We start from the raw sequence: 21,015 nt of genomic DNA on the forward strand, positions 1-21,015 counted from the left end.
CACTGCAACCTCTGCATCCTGGGTTCAAGCGATTCTTCTGCCTCAGCCTCCTAGATAGCTGGGATTGCAGACATGTGCCACCACGCCCAGCTAATTTTGTATTTTTAGTAGAGATGGGGTTTCACCACATAGGACAGGCTGGTCTTGGCTCCTGATCGCAGGTGAGCTGCCTACCTCAGCCTCCCAACGTGCTGGGATTACAGGCATGAGGGCTGTTTTTGTATGTTTTATTAAGTGTCCAACTCAATGGTTTTTAATACATTCAGAGATAAATGCAACTGTCTTCATCTTTTTGTGCTGCTGTAGCAAAATACCACAGGCTGGGTAATTTATAATGAGCAGAAATTTACCGACCCACAGTTCTGGAGGCTGGAAAGTTTGGTATCTCAGTATCAAGGTGCTATCGCCTTGATGTCTGGTGAGGGCCCCAGTCTGTGCTTCCGGGACATGCCTTGAACACTGCGACTTCCAGAAAAAAGAAACACTGTTCCTCACATGGCAGAAGAGTGGAAGAGCCAGGAGACAGCCCACTCCTGAAATACCTTCTATTGAGGCATTAAACTCATCCATGAGGGGGCATGCTTTATGGCCTAGCCACCTCTTAAAAGCCTCACCACCCAAGCCATGAAATTGGCAGTTAACTTTCAACACGAGTTGTGGAGCAGACAAGCATTCAAAGCATAGCATCAAGCGTCACCCATCTCTAGACGATTTCATCAACTCAAAAAGAAATCCTGTGCCCTTCAGCTGTGAACCTCACTACTTCCCCTCCCCTCACTAAGCAACTGCCAATCTACTTATGAGAGGGCTTTTTTCACTTAGCATACTGTTTTCAAGGTTCATCCGTGTCGCGTTAGTGCTTCTTTCCACGGCTGAATAGCACTCCATTATATGGTGTATCACATTTCGTTTATCCGTTTATCAGTGGAGAGGCCTTGCTGTTTCCACCTTTTGGCTATGGTAAATAATGCTGCTATGAACACTAATATGTGAGTTTTTGCGTGAAAGTACCCTCCTTTCTCTGGGGTACTCACCTAGGAGTGACATTGCTGTGTCCTTTGGTAATTCTCTGTTTAGTGTTTGAGGAAGTGTCATGCTACATTTCCACCAGCAGCTGTGAAGATTCCAGTCTCTTCACATCCTTGCCAGCACGTCCCATCCTTTATAATTCCTTTTTATTTCTTTCACATCGGTAGTAATATGTCTCCTTTATATTTCTGATTTTAATAGTTTGAGTCTCTTCCCTCTATTTTTGTTTTTTTGGTCAGTCTAGCTAAAGGTTTGCAATTTTTCTTGATCTTTGCAGGGAAACTGGTTTTGGTCTCCCTGACCCTTTTTTTTATTATTATTTTTTAATTTTGTATTTCACTAAATCCCAGTCTGGTGTGTTTTATTTCCTTCCCGTTGCTTCCACAGGCTTTCTGTGTACTTTTCCCAATGCCTTAAGGTGTTAGAAAAATTCGAGATTTTACTACTTTTCATTATAGTCATAGTCATACATTTCTTTCTAAGTACTGTTTTAACTGTTTGAACCCCATACGTTTTGATATGTTGGGTCTTCATTTTCATTTATCTCAAAGTATTTTTATAATTTACTTTTTGATTTCTTTACTCTTTAGTTGTTTGAAAGTGTTTTGTTTAATTAATACATGTTTGCAAGTTTCATAAGTTTTCTTTCCATTCTTGACTTCAATTACATCAGGATCATAGAATATACTATTTTTCCATGCTTTTTTTTATGGCTTAGTGTATGATCGCTCCTAAAAAATGTTCTATGTGCACTCAGGAAGAATTTACAGTGTACTGTTGTTGGGTGTAGTGTTACACTGAAGTCTGCCAGATCTAGTTGGTTTATTGTGCCGTTAAAACCTATTTCCTTGTCAATCTTCTATCTAGCTGTTTGTATCTATTGTTGGAATTGAGGATACTGAAATATCCAAGAATTATTGTTGAATTGTCTAATTCACTCTTCATTCCTGTCACTTTTTGCTTTGTGTATTTTAGTGGTATAGTGTTAGGTGCATATATGTGTATAATTGTTGTGTCTTCTTTATTTTATTTTATTTTATTATTTTTTAGATGGAGTCTCACTCTGTTGCCCAGGCTACAGTACAGTGACACAATCTTGGCTCACTGCAACCTCTGCCTCTGGGTTCAAGCAATTCTCTCTGCCTCAGCCTCCTGAGTAGCTGGGATTACAGGCACCCACCACCATGCCCAGTTAAATTTTTTTTTTTTTTTAGTAGAGATAGGGTTTTGCCAGGCTGGTCTTGAACTCCTGACCTCAGGTGATCTGCCTGCCTCAGCCTCCCAAAGTGTTGGGATTACAGGCATGAGCCCCTGCAACAATTGTTGTATATTCTTAATGGATTGAGCCTTTTTTCTTACTATTTACCCCTAGAAACACTGTTGTTTCAAAGTCGATTTTGTCTGACATTATTATAGCCACTCTAACTTTCTTGTGGTGCTGTTTGCATAATATATCTTTTTCCAAACTTTTACTTTCAATCTATATCCTTGACCTAAAGTGTGCTGTATGTTGACAGATCTCTTTTTTTCTTTTTGTAATCATCTGACCATCTCTGACTTTTGAATGAGTTGTTTAATCCATTCAAATCTACTGTTGTAATTAATACGGTTGGATTTACGTCTACCATTTTGATTTTTGATATGTGACTTTCTCTATATATGTGATTATTTCCTAATATATCATTTAAATTTTTTAATCATTTTTTTCGCTATATTTTTAAATGTTTTCTTAGTGGTTGCCATCTTACCATATACATCTTATCAGAATCACCTTCAAATTTACAGTAGTTTAATTCCAATTAGATGTAGAAACATCTCTCTCTCTCCTTCTCTTTCTTTTTGAGACAGGGTCTCATTCTGCCACCCAGGCTGGAGTGCAGTGGCTCGATCATGGCTCACTGCAGCCTTGACTGTATGAGCTCAAGTGATCCTCCCACATCAGTCTCCCAAATAGCTGGGACCACAGGTGTGTGCCATCATGCCCAGCTAATTTTTTGTATTTTTTGAGATGGAGTTTTGCCATGTGGCTCAGGCTGGTCTCACATTCCTGGGCTCAAGTGATTCACGTGCCTCAACCTCCCAAAGTGCTGGGATTACAGGTGAGAGCCACTGTGCCTGGCCAAAACATCACTCATATATATTCAATTTTTCTTTTTCTTGTGGTATTACTTTCATGCAGATTACATCTATAAATGTTACTAACCCAACAATACACGTTGTTGTTTTTGTCTTGTATAATTTTATGTCTCTTAATAAAACTAGAGGGAAGGAGTGCAAGTATATATTTACAGCTTTTGTTGTGTCAGCTTCTCATTTACTATTTCTGGTTCTCTTCATCTGTTCCTATGGATTCAAGTTGCTCTCCAGAGTAATTTCTTTAGCTCAATACAGCTTCGTGCCCACCCACCTCTTTTGTCCTGTTATTAAGAAGAGTATTACATTTCCATATGTTATACACCCCAAAATACATTATATACATGCTGTTTTATACGATCGCTTTTTTTGTCTTTTTAAAGAAAGTTATCAGGAGGAATATACAATTACTTTTTACATCATTTAAGATAAGAAAGGAGAAGTAGCATGCATTTTACTGTCTTTTATAGTTACATAATTGTACTTACTGGCGATTTTTTTTTTAAATGTGATTTTGATTTACCAACTAGGGTCACTTGCTTTCAGCCTGAAGAACTTTCTTTAGTATTTCTTGGGTATGCTACCAATAAATTTCCCCAGTTTTACTTCTTTGGGAATGTTGTTATTTCATTTTAATTTTTGAAAGGTAGCTTTGCCGCATATCTGATTTCTGGGTGACAGTTTATTTCTTTGCGAACTTTAAATACATTATCCTATCACCTTCAGTCCTCCATTGTTTCTGATGAGAAGTCAGCTGTTAATCTTACTGTGTTTCCTTTACAAGTGATAAGTGACTGTTCTTCTGTTGCTTTTTCAAGATTGTCTTCTTTTCTTTGACATTTAGCATTTTTACTATAATGTGTTCATTTGTGGATCTCTTTATGTTTCTTCTACTTGCAGTTTGCTGAGCTTTTGGATGTGTAGATTGACGTTTGTCAATATATTCAGGATGCTTTTTGTTATTATTTCTTTGAATATTTTTTCTGTTCCTCTTTTTCTCTGTCTCTCCTTCCCCTGCCTCCACCCTACCCCTAGTTTCTGTTACTCTAATTACACATATGTTGGTGCACTTAATGGTCTTATACATTTCTCTGAGGATTTGTTTGTTTTACTTTATTCTTTTTTCTCTTTGTTCTTTATATTGCATAGCCTCTATAGATTGCTCTTCTTCAAATCTGTGAATTTTTTCTTCTCCTAGTTTAAATCTACCTTCTACTGAATTTTTTAATATCAATTTTTGTACTTTTATTTTCAGAATTTCCATTTGGCTCTTTTTTAAAAAAAAAATTCTATTTATTGATATTCTCTCTTTGATGCAACATTGTTCTTACAACTTTATTTTCTCCTTTATTCCGCTCCCTTAGTTCTTTGAGTATATTTATGGTGACTACCTGGCAGTCTTTGTTAAATTCCACATGTGGTCACTCTCACAGGAAGTTTCTGTTAACTCCTTATTTTCTGGTGTACAGGTCATGCCTCCCTGTTTCTTTCTATGCCATGTGTTTTTTCTGTTAAAAACTGCAATTTTGATGTAATATACTACACCGTATCTGGGTATTGTTTTTTTACCCCTTGCTCCTCTCCAGGCCCTATGCTTGTTATTTGTTTATTTGTTTAGTGACTGGATTATTTTAGAGAGAATCTATTTCTTTCCTGCAGTGTGGCACCTCAGACGTTTCTCCCGGTGCTGTTCAGCCTTGAGTATGCAAACGTTCACCTTGAGGTGTCACTGGTTTTGGCAAGGCTGTCTTGCGCTGTCTCTTTCTCTGACCACACCCTGCTGTTAAGAATCCCCTCTTGCAGGCTAATTGCCCTATTTTTTCAACAATGCCTTGGGGGCATAAACTGCTCCTCAGACTGCTCCAATTAAATTCTGGCTCCTTTGAAGGAATAATTTCTGTTGGCAGTGTTTAAACTTTTCTGATACCAGGATTGCTCTTCCCAGCTCTCTTTTTCCACCTTTCTTCAGAAAACTAGACTGCCTACAGTTTAGCATATCTCTCTAATGGACCTATTAATCTTCTCTCAATTGCCTTTTGACACAGTCTCTGCTGTTTGTGAGAGCACCCTTAGGGTTGAACTTCTCCATCGTCTGTTTCATATGAATTCAGTTCTTTTAAAAAGAGACTCATAGCTCTCTGTTCTTCAGCTTGCTTCTTTCCCTGGACAAAATCCTTGAGGTAGGGCAGCCTGTGTGCGTACAATAGCAAACTTTTCTCTAAAAAATGCAGCCACCCTAGGAGCTGAGCACTCTATAGATGGGGGAGCAGCAGCTTCAGGTATCCTCAGTGTGCCTCTCCCAGGGCAAAACTCCTGCCCCATGAGATGGGCAAGAGCAACAGAGGCCTCAATATTTCAGTGATCCTAAACTCAAGACAAAGCCTCTGTTCTATGAAGTGGACCCCACCTTTCACCACCTTTACCTAGAACTTAGTCTCAGCAACAGTTAGCTGGGAGTAGTGGGAGCAATGCAGTCATCCTACCCCTCCCAGTGAGACAGGCCTCAGCCCAGTGCTGGGGGGAGAAGGAGCCTTGTGTTCTTGGCTGGACCTGTCTGAAGCGAAAATTTCATCTTATCAAGTTGGGGTGGTGGAGGGAGAGAGTGGTCTTGGTTCAGATACACAGAATCTTGCCTTTCTTACCAAGTGTCAGTAGATGATCTTAGAGTGTCTCTTCATTCACTGTATACCATTATGACAATTTCCAGGGACTTTAAATGGTGTGTGCGTATTTTTTAAATAATTTTCACCAGCTTCTCTGGGGAGTGAGACCGTAGAGCGGGCCATGGAGCTCCTCAGGCTGCCACGTTGGAAGTGTCTCCCGCACTAGCCTCACACTTACTCAGCATTCAGTTATCGTGTGGCCGTGTGGTATTCGGAGCTTTACCTCTGGAGAAGGCAGATCTTTATCTCCATTTGCAGATAAGAAAAGTTGGGGCTTAGACTAACAAAGACAAACGTATCCAGCCACGCTGAGTGTCAGCCCTGCACGTAGTAGTCTTGTCTAACTCCTGATCCATGCACTTTAAAAGCTTCGGTCTTCCTGTGTGCATCTTTGCTCACTGGTATGGGGCATGTTTTGGAAGCCTCAGGCTCCTTGGAGATGTTTTCTCATTTGGTTTTTACAGCTGTTCCATGGCCTAGGCATCGCTCACGTTTTAGAAGCACAAGCCTTGGCTCATGGAGCCAGGCCTGTCCAGAGCCACCAGCTCTTCACCAGCCTGGGAGCTAACGCAGGCTGGGCCACGTGCATGCCCAGTAACCAGGTGGAGTACTGCATGCTCCCCAGATCCCGGGGCTCGACATGACATGCGATATTTGCAGGCACACCCGTCTACTGCTGGTCCAGCTAAGGCTCCCAGGCTTCTGTCCCCACGTGAAAGCTCCTTGTGGCAAGGGCCCGGCCACCTCAGGCTGTGTCTCCTCCACCCCTTCCTTTGGAGACATGATCATTCCTATGGAAGGAGACAGCTGGAGGGAGAGCTCCAGCTCCTCCGCGCTTTCTCCCAGAAGCCACACGCACCTCTCCTTGCCGTGGTCCTGTGGCCAGGGTTAGCAGCCAGCGGTGCAGTCTGCAGAGACTGGTGCGGAGGGGCTCAGTCTCCATGCGCCTGAAGGAAGGAACTGGACACTTGCAGCACCCTCTGCGTCCACTGCGCCGACACTGGGCACCACCACGGTGGGCTCCCAAGTCTGGACACAGCCATCTTAAATCCCCCTTGTTCCTGTGTTCTCCCTGCCCACAACAGGGCGCCTCTCCTGATGACTGTGCCAGGAGAGCGGAGGGCAGTGTCTGTTCTGTTGTGGGCAAATACTTTTGTTTAGCATTGCAGTGGATTTTTACAGCTGGTGGGGCAGCTGGTGGGCGAATCATCCTAGAAATCTTCTTGTAAAATCATCTTTATTTGATCACCACCTCCCTGCTCAGCCCTGACGACGGCACAAGGGGCTTTCCTAGCCTCCTGCAGGTGCTGCTGTGAACGTGTGTGGTCCTCATTGTGGCTGCCACCCTTAGTGGGGTTGGGGTCCTGGGTGGGGCCATCTGCCCAGCTCTGGGGAGGCTTGCCAAGTGGGGATGGACTCCCAGGCAAACAGCTTGCCCTGGAAAGTTGGACAGTAAATGTGACTGGGTACTGGGTGTCCATTCTACTTTAGATGCTCCGATCCAGGGCTGGCAACCAGGGAGGGAGGAGCTGAACTATCAGGGAGGAGCTGGACTATCGGGGAGGAGCTGGACTGTCAGGGAGGAGCTGGACTGTCAGGGAGGAGCTGGGCTATCAGGGAGCAGCTGGACTGTCAGGGAGGAGCTGGGCTATCAGGGCGGAGCTGGACTGTCAGGGAGGAGCTGAACTGTCAGGGCGGAGCTGGACCTTCAGGGAGGACCTGGACCATCAGGGAGCAGCTGGGCCGCCAGGGAGGAGCTGGGCCGTCAGGGCGGAGCTGGACCGTCAGGGAGGAGCTGGACCATCAGGGAGCAGCTGGGCCGCCAGGGAGGAGCTGGGCCGTCAGGGCAGAGCTGGACCGTCAGGGAGGAGCTGGACCGTCAGGGAGCAGCTGGGCCGTCAGGGAGCAGCTGGGCCGTCAGGGCGGAGCTGGACCGTCAGGGAGGAGCTGGACCGTCAGGGAGCAGCTGGATCGTCAGGGAGCAGCTGGGCCGTCAGGGAGCAGCTGGGCCGTCAGGGAGGAGCTGGGCCGTCAGGGAGCAGCTGGGCCGTCAGGGAGCAGCTGGGCCGTCAGGGCGGAGCTGGACGTCAGGGAGGAGCTGGGCCATCAGGGAGCAGCTGGGCCGTCAGGGAGGAGCTGGACTGTCAGGGAGGAGATGGGCTGTCAGGGAGGAGCTGCACTATCTATTAGGGAGCAGGCGCAGTGGCAGGACCCCTCTGTCCGGTGCCACACCCCGCTGTTCCCACAATCCATGGAGGACCGAACCTCTCTGGTCCCCAGGGCCCTGCCCCACCCAGCTCCTGACCCTCTCTGTTCCTGGTTGCACAGGCAGGGGCATTGCCAGGAAGCCCTGGGATGCCAGAGAGGCAGGTTTGTGTGCCACATGGCAGGTGCAGCAGTGTCGGGCCTGTCGTGTTTGTGTCATACATGCGTGTTACTCACGGAGTCACAGAGCTGGGGCAGAGGACCCTGGAGTTCCTTTTGTCTATCTGCCCTTTTCTGCAGCTGAGGATACTGAGGCTTAGCACAGGGACATGCACCTCAGAGTGACTCAGGAGAGAGGGCGTCGATTCCGGGTACCGGAAAGGTTGGCGGGGGTTCCAGGTGTCACCAGAAGCACCTGCTCCTCAGGTAAGGCTGCAGTCTGAGGGCAGCCCCACCAGCACGTGGTGGCTCCTACCAGCCCTTGTCACCATCTGCCCGTCCAACAGTTCTCCACAGAGTGTGAGAAACAGAGCTTGGCTCAGGGATGTCTTGCCTCAACCTCAGAGGACCCAGTGGCCCAGACTGGAGATCGTGGGCTCCAGGAGAGCAGAGCCACCTCCCACCATCTTCCAATTAACCCTGAGCTCTTGTTTAAATCCTTCAGGAGACAGGAAGCTCTCTGCCTGCAAGTCTCACAGTTCATGTGCTGGAAAACCCTGATTCAAACCTACTCAGCCGCTGTCCCACACTCAGATCTCAGGCCACAGCCCCTCCTTGGAACACCAGCACACAGTGCCTGGACAAGGACAGGCTCTTGGAAATAGTGGTTGAACGATGGACCCAGGAAAGACACCATGGTCTGTGGTCATCCCCAGCCCTCAGCTCCCTGCAGTTCCTCGCTGTCCTTCCTGGATGCGCCCCGCAGGATGGGCCCTCGAGAAGGAGCCCACAGCTGCACACCCGCTACCTTGATCTGAAGATGTTCCTGAGGTCACCAGCAGAGAGAGCACCTGCTGGTCTGAAACGTTCCTGCTCATTCCTATTCTTTGGGTCAACGGTGACTTTAGCATTGACTCAGTAAAGAAGAGGATGGCCTGGTCCTGGGCCAGATCTGGATCCAAAGACCCACGGATTTCATTTTTTCCCCAATAACCAAGTATGTGACAAGCGCAGAAGGCAGGTGTCACTCACCTATGCCCATCACCAAGAACTAACCAAGTTCAGGGAGCACCGGGTCCACCCCAGTGCCGTGAGGCTTCGAGGCTTTCCCGGGCAGTGGTGGGGTGACCTCCAGGCGCAGGTGCCCACCGCTGGGCAGTGGCCCCCTGCCCTGCCCTGGCTGTCTTGGAATGCAGGGGTCCGGCCTGAGGGAGCCTTGTGTGTTTCTCCACCTCCTCGGTGTGGGACCTGCAGAAAGAACTGGGTGGAGCCCCCGCCTGTGTGCCGCTGCTGCGGTCCCTTTAATTTCTGCTTGTTTTTGTTTGCTTGCTGTGGCTTGCTCGGCTGTTTAGGGGGACGACTGGCATTCGCTCCAGGAAACCCCCTCTGGGATGGGAGTACTTACGCACGCGGGCGGCTGGCGCGAGGGAAGTCGGACTCACCATTTCCAGCAACTCCGCTTGGTTATGATTAATGGAGACAGATCTGCCCAAGAGAAGCTAAATTTAGCCAAAAGTCAAGCCCCTGCTTCCTCACCCGCCCTCAGGCTCAGGCAGAGTGTGTGTTTCTGTTGGCCAGAGCCCAGATAACATCGAGAGGTGGAAAACAATCCCCAGAAATCTGAAAAATGTACAACAAGGAAAGAAAATGTTCCATCCACCAAAACAAACAGCGATACAATCTTACCACCCTTGGTTTCTGTACCACTGGGTTTAGGGGGAAAGAAAACAAGAGACTGAATTAGAGAGATACACATTAAACACACATGCAAAAGAGTCCCTTGAACACAAGAACAGCGTGCTTCCCACACGGGATCACGGTGCTTGAGACCCTGGACCCTGGAGTGCAAGGCCCTGGTGGGGCAGGGCCCTGGGCAGGAGGGAGACCGGGTTCCCAGGGTCCACGCCAGGTGCTCCTCGGCCCTGGCTGCCCTCCCTCCACGCGTCACGTGCTTACCTGTTTCAGTGATCTTGAGGCTTTGAAAGTGCTTTCATTACTCCTGTCATCTATCCCACAAAGATGTACTGTGCTGGGCACAGGCAGAGCCGGGACCTGTGAAGAGGAATAAGATGGTCCCTGATCCCCAGGACTCGAGGTTGCCAGGAGGGTGGTCCAGATGGAAGTGGGAGAGCTGGGGGTGGCGCCAGGACTGCCTTCTGGATCTCCAAGCAGGTCCTGGAGTTGCAGGCTCTGTGAGCTAGGGGAACCCTGCAGCAGGCTGCCCGGGAAGATCATGCTTCTTGGGGGCTCTGTGTCTGGTTGGAATGCTGGGGGCAGGCATTGGCGAAGCTTCAGAGCCCATGCTTTGGGTTCCTTCTTGTTTTGATTTCGGGTAGTACACCTTTAGGAAATACTTTGGGAACTGCAAACACTCTACAGAGGAAGTATTTAATAAGTGGGAATTCAGGGACCAGGAACCATCCGTCTGAAGAGTCAGTATTGCAGGAAGTTTGAAGAATCGAACTCACATTTCAGGAGTGCTGGGTCACGGTGATGGGCCCTGGGGCGTGGCTGCCGAACAGCAGAGGGAACAGTGAGAGGTGACCGTTCCCGAAGGCCCCTCTCCCCAGGGGCACGTGGGGCCTCTCGGTGGGCGCTCCAGTAGGGCCCTGGGGGAGGACACGCTGATGTCCCCTTGCTGGTGGGGTGGAAATTGTCCCTTCAGGGTGTGCAGGGCAGATGCGTTGCTCTCTTAATGAATGGTGATATGGCAAAGTTCCAGTGTGAGGCATGAAGGGTGTTGGCTTTTGGGAGAATTTGTGTTTTGAGAGTCCAGACCCTGGCCCAAACAAATCTACGGTCATTCCAAGGCATTGCACCTGTGCCAGGAGTCACAGCTCCCTGACAGCTGGTTTCTGGCCCAGCAGGTCACCCAACCCACAGGGACCACAGGCAGGGGGTGCAGGAGCAGCAGGGCCCCCCGGCTCATGGCCCCACTGCTGGAAATCAGCGCGTGGGGGAGAGGGGGCTGCTCTTCTCTTGTGCTTATCACATCACAGCTGCCATTAAAATAGAGGAAAAATGTCTCCTCTGGGCAGGAAGAGCGCCTTTCCGCCAATGGACCGTTCTCTCTGCCCTCTCCCTTTCCACACTCTGCCTGTGGATTTCAGTGAGTTCTCCGTTACTGAGGAAAAACGCAGCTCAGAGTGACCTTCCTTTTCTCTTGCAGAAAGTTTAATCTTTTTACACATTTATGGTAGGCAGGATTCTAAAGTGGCCCAAAGATGTCCACCCTGTGGTGTACCTGCCTTGGACAATTTCCTCCCCTGGGATGTGGGCAGGACCTGTGTAATATATTACGTGGCATTGAAGATGTTCACAAATGCAATTAAAGTCACTAATCAGCTGGCTTCCAGTTCATCAAAAGCACAGTTATTTGGGCGCTGACTGAAATCACCTGAGCCCTTCACAGCTGATGAAAGGAGGGACTCAGGGTGGGAGGCTTGTGCTGCTGTGACCTGGAGCAAGCTGCACTGTGGCCGGTAATAAGAGACAATCTTCAGCCGAATTAAATTTAAAAGAGTGTAATTGAGCAATGAATGATTTGCAAACCAGGCAGTCCCCAGCATCACAGCAGATTCACAGACTCCAGCGCAGCCATGTGGTGGAAGAGGATTTGCAGACCAAGGGAAGTGATGTACAGAAATCGCAGTGAGGTGCAGAACAGCTGGGTGGGTCACAGCTCGGCGTTTGCCTTATTTGAACACAGTGTGAACACTTAGCAGTCTGTGAGTGCTTGAGGTGTGGCTGCTGGGATTGGCCAGGACTCGGCTGTTGTCACAGGCACATCCTAACCTAAGTTAGGTTTTCAATCTTGTCCGACTTAAGCCAGGTCACAGTTAATTCACAAGGACTCAAATATAGAAGTAGCGTCCTTTGCAGGCCATATTTAGTTTGCTTGGACACCTGGCACACGGGACCACAAGCCAAGAAGCTTCAGGCAGCCTCCGCAGATCAGAAGCAGCCCCAGATGACAGCGAGCAAGAAACCGGCCCTCAGTGAGACAGATGCAAAGCGACAAATGTTCAGCACCACGAATGAGACGGACGGGGATTCTGCCCAAAACGCCCTCACCGCGGGCAGCCCTGCCACTTCCTGGTTTTGGGCCTGCGAGACCCTAGGCAGAGAGCCCAGCTGTGTGGTGCAGAGCTCCTGACCTGCAGCACTGGGAGCTGATAACGAGTGTTGGTTAAGATGCTAGGCGTGTGACTGCTTCTCACTCAGCAGTGGACACCTGTTACAAAAAAAAAAAAAAAAAAAAAAAAAAAAAAAAAAAAAAAAAAAAAAAAAAAAAAAAAAAAAAAAAAAAAAAAAGGAAAGTGAAAACCACTAGTAATGAACCATCTAGACATGAGCATTGTTAATATTTTGCTGAAGAGTCCCCCCAGTATGTGGTATGTTTAATTTGTCCTCCCCCTCCATGTACCGCAGAGTCATGGAGTGTTGGAAGCAGATGCTCGGTGCCGCAAAGAAAAATCAGCACTGAGACAAAGGCTCTCTCAGCAAAGCAATTTTTACTTCCTGGACTGCAGGAAGGGCACTCTCACCAGCCATTGTGCCATGAGAGAACAATGAACAAAGGAAAACAGACATATTTATCCCTTATACATCTGGGGTCGTCCTTACTGCTGTGTCTGATCTCCGTTGGCTGGAGCCAGACCTCACAAGCTAATCCAAAACCCGATTGGCTAACAACTTAAAACTCTTCTAAACAGGTGAAAGCAGTGGAGAGCTGGCACCTGCCTGTGAGCACGTCCAGCACAGGTATCTCGGTTAAAGTACAAGGACATGGAATATACTACGTGCCTGTAAGCATGGCGTGTCTAACAGCTACATAGGATGGGGCTTCACAAAGATATTAGCACACTTATGATTTATTCTTTAACAAGAAAGGAAACTTTAAAGAGGAGCTTTTCTGCTTCCCACATGGAGCTGTCATTGATGTGAATAAGCCGCGTATTTTAGCACCGTACAGTTTGATGTGTGTTTACATCTGCGCAGCCTTCACGCACTGAGGATGACCACCACGCCCAGCACCCCAGGACGCCTCCTCACGCTGCTCTAAAGCACCTTTCTCCCACCCTGGCCCCCTTTCTGTCACGATACATTAGGTTCCACATCCAAGAGTTTTGTATCAGTTCAGTCACACAGTGTACACTCCTCTGTTTATTTTCTAGTCTTTTAAAAATCTGTGTGTTTCCTTGTGGGTGGTTTCTAGCTGCCTTTAGGTGCAGTATCTTTTCACCTGTGACCCTAAATCTGTGGATCTTGTTCTCTGTACTTTTCATGTCAGACAGGGTAGTTTTCATCTCTAGAACTGTGACTTGGGTCTTTCTAGTGTCTTTAATTCTCTATTTAACGGAACCATCTTTCCCCGCACCCCTTGGACATATGGAGCTGTAAACAAAATATAAAATTCTAAGCCCCCCATCTGATGAATGGACCCTGTCCCCTCTTGGCCAACAGCATTGCCAGGTTAACCTGAAAGCTAGTTAGGCTGTGACAGGAAGGCGGGGGTCAGGCAGGCCTCCCTCCACCCCCCTCCCTTTGGAATTCAGGCACAGCTGAGCAGCATTAACCTGAAAACAGAGACCTTCAGATTTAAGATCTTGAGAGGAAACAGACTCTGTAGCAATAAGATACCAGCCTGATTCTAGAATAGCATCACTTGACAGATTGCAGGCCCTGGAAGAAATGGAAGCATTTTACCCCAAAATATATTTCTCTGACATATTTCGAAATGGCCCTGCAAAGCTGTTTCTCGTGGGGAAAGTCTGCATTCTGTAGAGAATTCCCATTCTTTTCTAGGTCTTTTCCCTGATCAGGAGAGAAAGCCAACAGGCTGGTGCCTTTTTAGGTCTGACGAGAGTTCCGAATCTGCTACCTGCAGGCTTCGTCTGCATGACACAACCTCGGTCCCCACAACCCGTCTTCACCCAGACATCCCTTTCCGTGGATTTCAGGTGTCTAGCCGATCACTCTCAACCAACTGCCCATCAGAAACTCCTCGAATCTGCCTGTGACCTGGACGTCCCTGCTTTCAGGTATTCCTCCTTTCCGGACCAAATCAGTGTATGTCTTACACGTATTGATTGATGTCTTATGTCTTCCTACAATGGATAAAGCAGCTGCATCCCGACCACCTGGGGTGCCTGTCCTCGGGGCCTCCTGGTGCTGTGTCGCCAGCCATCGGCCACTCACACTTAGCACAGAACAAATCTCTTCACAGCTCACAGAGGTTGAATCTTTTTGGCAACAAAGCCAAGTCGTACAGCTACCGCAGCGCTCTTGAATCCCGACCCTAGGATTCATGCCCACCAGGGTCAGGTTCAGTGGACTCTTCTCATCATGAGAGATCACGTTTTCCTTCTTCCTGGCATGCCTGGACAGTTCTGATTCGACCCAGACACTACGAGTCTTACCGTGTTGGGTGCCAAGTAGCTTTGCTTTCCTGTAAATGTTAGTTTGCTCACATGCGCCCTGGTCCCTGCACTGCTGAGCTGTAGAGCGAGTCCCAGCGTGGAACCTGGCATCGCCCTCTGCGCAGCTGTCCCCTCTGTCACCCTGCAGCCTCCTCCCCAGGTGTCAGACTCTGCCTTCTCAGCCCAGGGAGTCCTGCGGGCTGGGCCCTCTTCAGGCAGTCAGCAGGGCTGTGACATGGCTGTGACGGGGCTCAGCTCATCTCTGTTTTCTATTTCTCAAGTGTAACGTCCTTTCCTTCCTCATGTCCAGAGTCCTGACAAGTGTTCTTTCCTATGTTGTGTCTATTTTTTTGTTGATTCAGACAGGCGGGTAACTAGTTCCTGTTATCCCGTCTCAGCCACAGCAGAAATACTGACATGTATTTTGAAAGAGATAGATTCATACCAGGCTTAGTGTTTTGGAACCTGATCACGATGCCTGGAAATTCACGTTTTGCCCCTCTAAGTGTTGTAAGGTCAAATCAACAAACTCATGTTCTCGGCAAAGCTCCGCTCCTCACAGATGGCCAGGAGTGAGGCAGGGAGTTGCCGGCACTGAGGGTGAGAAGGGGCTCCGGCTCCCATAACGGCAGTCCCAGATGGCGAGACCAGTTCCTCTCGCGGGGACACAGACCGGGGCTGGCCTGGGGAGCCCTCTGGAGTCCCAGCTGCCACCACAGCAGAGGTGTCCCCAGGGCCTTTTATGTCCAACAACACCTTGGTTTTCCTCTCACATTTATTCTCACTGGTGAGCTCCAACATCTCCAAACTGTTTCTCCAACTCCAGGAAGAATTCTCCTAGGAGTACCAAGGGGGTCACACTCTCTGCTTGCAGTGAGCCTGAGGCGTCCTCACCCCTCCCCGCCTCCACCCCTTTCATCCACACTCCAGGCATTGCCCCTCAGCCTGCGCCCACCGATATCCTGATCTGTCTCTTTTTTTTCTTTTTGAGACAGAGTCATGCTGTGTCACCCAGGCTGGAGGGCAGTGGTACGATCTCAGCTCACTGCAATGTCTGCCTCCCAAGTTCAAGTGATTCTCCTGCTTCAGCCTCCTGAGTAGCTGGGATTACAGGTGCCTGCCACCACACCCAGCTAATTTTTGTATTTTTTAGTAGAGATGGGGTTTCCCATGTTGGCCAGGCTGGTCTCGAACTCCTGACCTCAGGTGATCCGCCCACCTCGGCCTTCCAAAGTGCTGGGATTACAGGCTTGAGCCACCACGCCCGGCCGATCTGTCTCTTGAATGGGACAATTGTGTGCCTCAGACCTGCACACACCTGGCCCCAGCTGGGCCCACTGGGGACACCCCTTCTCAGTGAGTGACGCTTACCCTTTCCCTCCATGAAGAGCCCTCTCACTCTGAGCAGCGTGAAGCAATCAGCAGATCAAACCCAAGCAAAACAGCTTCCAGAGACTGGACAGTGATTGGGATTTGGGGGCACAGGTCCCAGAATCAATGTCATTAACTTAGCAGGTGTGAGTTAAAAAGTCACCCCACGGGCTCACTGTGTGCCTTCATTTCATATAACCTGTGCAATGGCCCTCCTCTGTTATAGACAGGGGCATGGAGGGGATGAAGAGCTGGACTTCAGAGGCACACAGCTGGGAAGCCTCAGACCTGAGATTCGGTCCTGGACTGCCGGCCGCCCTCCTGAGGGCAGGACTTTGGGCCTCAGTTTCTCCACCTCTGAATGTAAGTCTGCCTGGAGGGCATCCATAGAGGGTTCGCTGGGATGAGCCAGAAGACAGAGTGGCGTTTACGTGGAACTCTGCTTTGAGAGTTGCAGACGCCACAAAAACCAGGGACCACACCTGGGGATGGGTTTGTACATTCCTGCCTCCACCGTCCAAGCCACTGGAGTGACCCAGGTCCACGAGGTCCAGCAGCTTTTCCTTCGACACAGAAGCACCGATCCTGTTGCGTCGCAAACACCATGGGCAGAGCCCGTCTCTTTCCTGCATCCCGGCCTCTTCCTACAACCTTGCTTCTCCGGCAGCGTTCATGACCTCCATCAACGAGGAGACACGGGACTCACTGCCGTGGACAGAACCCAGACGAGAGGCTGGCGTGGAAGCTAAGACAGTTGGGGTCCTCAGGGAATATGCCGGCAAGGGGAGCAACTGGGCTCTGGGTGGGCTCCACGGATCCCAGGGTGAGGGGCTGCGCAGGAGGCCTGGAGAGCCACGCTCGGGTGTGGGCACGTCTGAGAGCTCAGGGCCCTTACCCTGGTTCCCTTGTTTATTCCCTCATTCCCCAGATCCTTGATGAGCAACTGTCATGTGCTAGGCAAGAGAGGGGTCCATGGGGAAGAGAGAAACCTCTGCCCTAAGATGTTGCATTGCGGAGGGCCACACAGACAGCGCATGGAGAGCACGTGGGACATAAGATGACTCCGGACCCGAATGCCATGAAGCAGGGAGGGCGGTGGACGGGGAGGCAGGCAGGGAGCGTGCCACACAGCTGCAGCTGCCAGGAGAAGCTGCCTCCGGGGGACCTGAGTCCGAATCTGAACGGCAAGGAGGAGGCAGCTCACACAGCTGCTGGAAAGGCCTTCTGGGCAGAGGGAAGAGCCCATGCAAAGAGGCAAGAGTGAGAAGATGGTGATGGGACAGGAGGAAGTTCCGTGGCCAGAGCAGGGGGGTCCAGGCAGAGGCAGGTGGATGGGCAGGGGGGAGCACAGACTTGAGGCTCAGGTGGTTGGAGGCCCTGGGGGTGCTGTGAGCAGTGAGGCCACGTGCTCTCGGTCATAGTGTTAAAAGTTCACTCTGGCTGCAAGGTTGCCAGGGAGACGAGCAGAGGGACAGCTGCTCTGTTCTAATGCTGCTTCCCAAACTCTTGTAATGAAAATTAAGTGAGTTGAACATAGTGGTCTTATAACTAGAGTGAACCTGTCTCGTGGGCCACGGAAGAAACCTTGCTTTTACACCTGTCCAGGTTCGAGATGCCTCATCGAAAACCCTCTCTGAAGTTCCCAGACAGCCAGCCGCACCCAAAGCCACCCCACAAACCCAGCACCTGGCGTGGTCCTCCTGTCCTTCCCCTGTGCTGTCCAGAACGGAAGGAAATAGCACACCAAGGAAATCGTCTTCCAAATGAGCTTCATTTATAACTCGCTGTGCTAAAAACTGGAATTCTATCCAGCTTCAATTTGAGCAATTGTGTAATCGCTTAACTACAGCAGTGAAACCAAATGAGAGAAAATTCAATATTAGCTCATAAGAGAGATGGAAATTGGGTTTCTAGATCAATAGGAGACACTCTTTAAATCACAGTGACAAAAATATTCTACTTGCACTGTCTGGAAATCAAATAAGATGTGACAATTTAGTAATAAGATTCACACATTATATAATATACATTTATAAAACACTATCCTAAAAATCATAACCTTATTAAGTCTCCATTTGAGATATTGTGTAATCACTTACATAATAGGAATAGAGCTAAAAGAGAAAAAATCAAATTTATTTTAGAAGTCAGAGTTCTGGCTGTGTTTCTGGGTTATTTTAGTGAGTTTATTAGTAATAATAAAGATACTGTAATTACACTAGTTATAAATAGGATAAAATATAAGTAACTCACATAAGTTATTTAAATACTCTGAAGTGATTGGACATTATCTTAGAATTATAATATAAGCAGCTTCCACTTTAGCCATTGAATAATCACTTAACAGCAATAAAACTAAAAAAGAAAAAGAAATCAGGCTGGGTGCCACGGTGGCTCCTTCCTATAATCCCAGCACTTTGGGAGGCTGAGATGAGAGGATCTCTTGAACCCACGAGTCTGAGACCAGCCTGGGCAACATAGCAAGACCTTGTCTCTACAAAAACGTGTTTAAAAATCATGTGTGTATCGTGCTGCACACCTGTTGTCCCAGCTTCTCCGGAGGCGAAGGTGGGAGGACTGCTTGAACCCAGGAAGTCAAAGGCCGCGGTGAGCTGTGATTGTGCCTCTGCGCTCCAGCCTGGGAAGCAGAGCAAGACCCTATTTCGAAATATATAATAATAATACAAGAGGAAAAATAAAAATTATAGACGGTAGAGCATCTTGCCATAGTGCTGGATCTTCAGAAGTGGGCTTGCTGGAAGGTTGGGTCACTTGAAGGCGACTCGCCTCTGCTGAGATGCGTTTCTCTGCTCCCCAGTGGAGGAGGTTCTAGCCAGGAACATCCTTTGAGGGGAAGACTCGTGGACGGTGCCTTCCTCTTCTTCTGGAATCAGGGAAAGGCCAGCGTCTTCTTCCCAAGAGCTGCCCCCTTGGGATGTCTGATAAGAAAGGATGGGAGGGTGAGGCTCTCCTTAGTTCAAGATGTGGGATGGCCCCTGTGAGAGCTGAGTGGGTTCTGAGGGAGAGGGGCCTGGGTCCTGCGTGGCTGAGGAACCTGGGTCCTGCGTGGCTGAGAGGCCTGGGTCCTGCGTGGCTGAGGGGCCTGGGTCCTGTGTGGCTGAGGGCCAGTCCGCTCCTGGGGCGAAGGGCTATGCCTGGGGCGTGATGGGCGGGAGGCAGGTGCTGGCTGGACCGAGTCATCCCTCCAGGTGAGCATCAGGTAAGTGCAGTGAGGGCAAGGCAGCAGGATTCTGGGTGTATTTGAAGGTGGGGCATCAGGATCTCTGAGCGGATTGAATCAGAGATGTGAGGGAAGGATGCAACTCCAGGATTCTCCATTGGAGTGACAGGTGTCCCGGGTGAGGCTGTGTGTCCACGATTCTCCATTGGAGTGACAGGTGTCCCAGGTGAGGCTGTGTGTCCAGGCTTCTCCATCCGAGTGACAGGTGTCCCGGGTGAGGCTGTGTGTCCAGGCTTCTCCATCCGAGTGACAGGTGTCCCGGGTGAGGCTGTGTGTCCAGGCTTCTCCATCCGAGTGACAGCTGTCCCAGGCGAGGCTGTGTGTCCAGGCTTCTCCATCCGAGTGACAGGTGTCCCAGGTGAGGCTGTGTGTCCAGGATTCTCCATCCGAGTGACGAGTGTCCTGGGTAAGGCTGTGTGCCAGAGCTGGAGGTCCTGGTTAGTCCCAGCCTCCATGACCATTGACCACCATGATATGAGAACACCAGGATTCATTTAGCAGCCTGGTGGCTGGAAGTCCAAGATCAGGCTGCCAGCTTGGTCAGGTTCTGGGGCTGCGACTCTGGTGCCATCATTAGTGCATTCCCACATGGTGGGAAGAGAGTAAGCCGGCTCTCCAGGGTCTATCCCAGCAGGAGGGCTCCACCCTGACCCCGCCACCTCCCCGAGGTCCATCCCCCAACACCATCACCTTGGGGTTGGGTTTCAACTTAGGAATATGGGAGGACCCAGGGAAGATCACTTAACTAAGAGGCAGGAGACCGTAGAGGAGAGGGTCTTGGCTCTTCCCTAGGTGACCCTGGGAAGTCCTCAACGCACTCTGGGTCTCAGCTTCTTACCTTCTAGACATCAGCCTGCCCCTCAGGCCTCTTCCTCCAAGCACCCCTCACCCTCCATGGCCGCAGCACTGGCTCCTTGCCCTGTGTGCCCGCCTCCGGAGCAGGGTGAGGACATGGTCTTCAGTCCTCCTGCCCTTCCCCTGACCTTGGCACAGATGGCCTGTGTGCTGCTCCCCTTGGGGACACCTCTGGGGCTGAGGCTACATTCCCTCAGGTTCCCTCAGCAGCCCTCCAGCCCAGGAGCAGCGGGACAGAGGCGCAGCCAGGTCACCAAGGGGCTGGGTCAGATCCAAGGAGCCTTGCAAAACCTCTTTCCGGTTTCTTTCATTTGCTGTTGAGTGAATTTTTTTACTTAAAAGCTAACAGGATTTCATTTCTCCTGTTTTACCATCTTTAATACATTTTTTCCAAACGGAATTTATTCCTAAGGTGTAGCACTTTTCCCTGGATTTATCTTCCTTTTCCTTTTCTCTTTGCCTGGTATATAAGGTTATTAAGAAATGTTTGGCGGGGTGTGGTGCCTCACGCCTGTAATCCCAGCACTTTGGGAGGCCGAGGCGTGTGGATCACCTAAGTTCAGGAGTTCCAGATGAGCCTGGCCAGCATGGAGAAACCCCGTCTCTACTAAAAATAAAAAATTATCTGGGCATGGTGACGTATGCCTGTAATTCCAGCTACTCAGGAGGCTGAGGCAGGAAAATCACTTGAACCTGGGAGGTGGAGGTTGTAGTGAGCCGAGATTGAGCCACTGAACTCCAGCCTGGGTGACAGAGATGAGACTCCCTCTCAAAAAATATAAAAAGAAAAAAGAAAAGAAAATGTTCATGGCCTCAAGAGAAAACAAAGAAACAAACAAAAAAAACAGTTATTAGCGAGGGAGACAGGTTGAAATCACTGAGTTAAGCGATGGTAAATACGATCTCGAATACTCTCACCCAGCCCCAAATACGATCT

This window comes from Cebus imitator, unplaced genomic scaffold (genome assembly GCF_001604975.1).
Source record: "Cebus imitator isolate Cc_AM_T3 unplaced genomic scaffold, Cebus_imitator-1.0 Scaffold680, whole genome shotgun sequence".
Classification (NCBI taxonomy): Eukaryota; Metazoa; Chordata; class Mammalia; order Primates; family Cebidae; genus Cebus; species Cebus imitator.